The sequence below is a fragment of the Marmota flaviventris genome, chromosome 2 (assembly GCF_047511675.1).
Source record: "Marmota flaviventris isolate mMarFla1 chromosome 2, mMarFla1.hap1, whole genome shotgun sequence".
Classification (NCBI taxonomy): domain Eukaryota; kingdom Metazoa; phylum Chordata; class Mammalia; order Rodentia; family Sciuridae; genus Marmota; species Marmota flaviventris.
The window spans coordinates 79513853-79517500 of NC_092499.1; positions in this window are offsets into that span (position 1 = coordinate 79513853).

A 3648-nucleotide genomic window follows, 5' to 3' on the forward strand; every position below is an offset into this window, starting at 1 on the left:
ACAGTTTATCAATTACGATTTTTTGGATCTGTTTGAAAAATCTTTCTCATTAAAGGTCATAAGGTTATGTGTCTATACTTTTAATATTTTTCTCACCTTTGGGTCAACATGACTTATCTGGAATTTATTTTTATATGAAAGGAGAAGAAGAAATCGAATCATTTTTTTCCCTGCATAGACAACTAGTTATTTGAGCAATGTTTAATGTTTAATGTCTTCTTCCTTCTAATTTGCAAAACTACTTCTATCATACACCAAGTTCCAGATATGTGAGCCCTGTCCCAGGATGTTACTTTATACCTCTTCCAGTGCCATGCAATTGTAATTACTACATTTTTATAATAAATTTTAGGATCTAGTATGGCAAGGTCCCTCTCCTATTTATTCTAAATTGCTTTGGTATATAGACAGAATAATGTCCCTTCCCATAAGAGGTCCATTTCCTAGACCCTAAAACTCTTTTATTTTACAGAGTCAAGGTATTGCAGATGTGACTAAGTTAAGGATCTTGCAATGGAGAGAAAATTCTGGATTATCCAGGAGGACTCCCTGTAATTAGAAGGGAAGCAGGAGGGCCATAGTCAGAGAAGGAGATGTGCTGAAGGAAGCAGAGGTCAGAGTGAGAGAGCCTGGTCCCAGGAATGCTGGTGGCCTCATGTAACTGGATCATTCTGGCAAGAATTCTCCTTTCAAGACTCTAGAAGGAATGTAACCTCCATTTTAGCCCTATAATGTTCATCCTAAACTTCTGACATCTTAAACAGTAAGATAATAAATCAGTGTCAAGTCACTAACTTTATAGTAATTCGTTACTGCTGTAAAAAATTTGGAATAAGTTTGTTAAGTTACACACACACACACACACACACACACCCTCACATACATAATCTTGATTGGAATTTATAGATAAATTTGTGGTAATTAATATCTGTACATTATTGAGTCTTCCCATCCATGAATATAGTATATCTGTACATTTAGTGAGTCTTCTATATCTTTCAACAAAAATCATTTTCTCCATAAAGGCTTTGCACATGTTTTGATAGATTTATTGTGAGGTACTTTATAGTTTTTCCTGTTCATGTAACAGAATTATTAAAAATTATATTTTCCCATCTGCTATTGTGTATAGGAACACTATAGTTTTTTCTAAGGTTTGTTTTCTTTTCCAGCAAACTAGCTGAACTTTAAAAGAAATATTTGAATCATTCACCTTAAGTACTGTTGGATTTTCCATGTAGACAATCACTACTTACAATGTGTCTCCCTTTCTAATCCTCATACTTGTTTCTGTTTCTTGTCTAATTACATTGGTGAGGCTTCCAGGTCAATAGCATAGAATAGTATTTCTTTTTGTTCTAATCAACTGGCTTTATTTATTTATTTCCCCCTATTTTTCAGAAAGTAGGACAGTTCATCTAAACTATGGAGATGAGCTACTTCTTATTCTGTTGGTTCTATCAAGATCTTTTTTAGAAGGAGCCCCATCTTTATACAATTTGTTTTCCTTGGCCTAAAAGACAGCCTTCTTGGAAAAGTTGGTAGTCTCGCCCTTATAAACCTGTTTATTATTATATGAAGTTAAAATATTCCTGATGGAATCAATATGCCAGATAAATCTCAAAGTGATTTTCTGAGATCACTTTCATCATTCTAAAATGCCTAGGCCAGGTATCTAGTTTTATACAACTCCCTCTAACTCCTCAATGATACTAAGGACCTGTAGAAGACCTGGCACAAGATACCAACAAACCGAAGGAGGAAATGTAGTTCCTGTTGGAGGCACATGGGCCAGGCTGCTCTTCCAAGGAAATCTGGGAGGAGCTGGGGACCCATCCATTACCTTTCCATGCCAATAAGGAGAGCCAACAGATGCAACAACATGCATGAATTACAGTGACAACTGACTAACTGCTCAAATGTGGCTGCTTCTTTTTTGGGGGTGGGGTGGAATAGTACTGGGGATTTAACTGAGGGGCAACACATCCGCTGACTGACATTCCCAGCCCTATTTTGTATTTATTTAGAGACAGTCTCACTGAGTTGCTTAGCGCCTCACTTTTTGCTGAGGCTGGCTTTGAACTTGTGATCCTCCTATCTCAGCCATCCGAGCCACTAGGATTACAGGAGTATACCACTGTGACGAGGTCCCTGGCTGCTTCTTTATCTCTGCTTTCCAAATCTGGCCACACTTTCTCTTTTGGCCAACTTGAACCCAGAACCATGCAATTAAGAGAGTATTGGGAAACAGAGTTGGACCTCAACTACACTGACACAATAAAAAGCTACCACAATTATTGTCTTGTTAGATAGTCAGAACGTATCTCATCATCTTGATGGTATACAGAATAGCTTCACTGATTTAATTAAAAAATTTGATAAAAGTCTATTACAATTTCATTTTAAGAATTATTTTAAACCAATATTAGACATTGTCCATTATATTTTTATAGTTGGAAGTTGAGCTTTTTTTCCTTTTCTTACTAGTATTAGATAATAAATATGTACCATATCATCAACACAAAATACATACAATGTGGTAATAAGGAAAAAGGAGTTTCTTTTCAGTTTGTCCATACCTATATAATTATACATGATTATTGCATTTGCATATGTCATCTACCATTGCAACTTTCCTCAAATCCTTTTTTGGAAGTACACAAAATTTACAAAATAAAAGCAAGAGATGTCCACAAGTATACTTGATTTTCACAGAACTTTCCAAAGAATAGTCTAAAGAATTCTTTTAATCATCATTTGCATTTCCAGAGAAGAAATCTCTTAATGGACACTTTTATTTACTGATGTAAAGTTAAGTTCTCTAATGTGTGCACTTGCTGGTTTTTCTTTTGACTGTAATTTTTAACCAGTTAGATGCCCATGTTGTCTTAATTCTTGGTTAAGAATTCCTTATATGAAGACTGGGTGATTACCTCATAGGTAAAGCTCTTGCCTAGCATATGTGAGGTCCTGAGTTCAATCCCTGGCACTGCCAAAAAAAAAAAAAAAAAAAAAAAAACACAAAAACAAGAATTCTTGGTTTAAAATTGACTGAATACGAACTAAGCTATTTGATAAAAATTTAAATTGGAACCCTACTAAAAAGCGTTTTATATATAGATCTGGCCTTTTTTTAAAAAAAATTTATGTCACTATTTTGAGATCTTATCTTGAATTCTTTGGAAACACAAACTGTAGCTTCTAGTTTTAACCCCCTTGGGTATTGTTCTTTGGCGTAAGAAATGAAATGCTTATCAGATGTCAATTGTGTTCTGCCTGGAGGAAAGTTCATGTAAAATGATGGATTTAAGTACTGCACCATTTTCTAAGATGTAATTTATACTCTGAAAATCTTCCTGGAGTATATAATTTTGTGATTGACTAAACTAAGCTTTCTTATTTAAAAGTTCTTGCTGAGTTAAGATGATAGAATGAGTTCACAGAGATACATCTGGCTGAATCAGTGTTTTGTTTTATCCTGTTTTTTGCTTTTTCTTAAAAGTTGAGTATTATCTGTGAGATTATCTATCAGGAAAACAACTAGTCAAGGTTTATTTTTCTATCTATATTTAATTTCTTTTATAGACTTGGGTCACAGTACAGTTGCACAGGTATTGATGAAATGTGTATCATATTATCATAATTAGG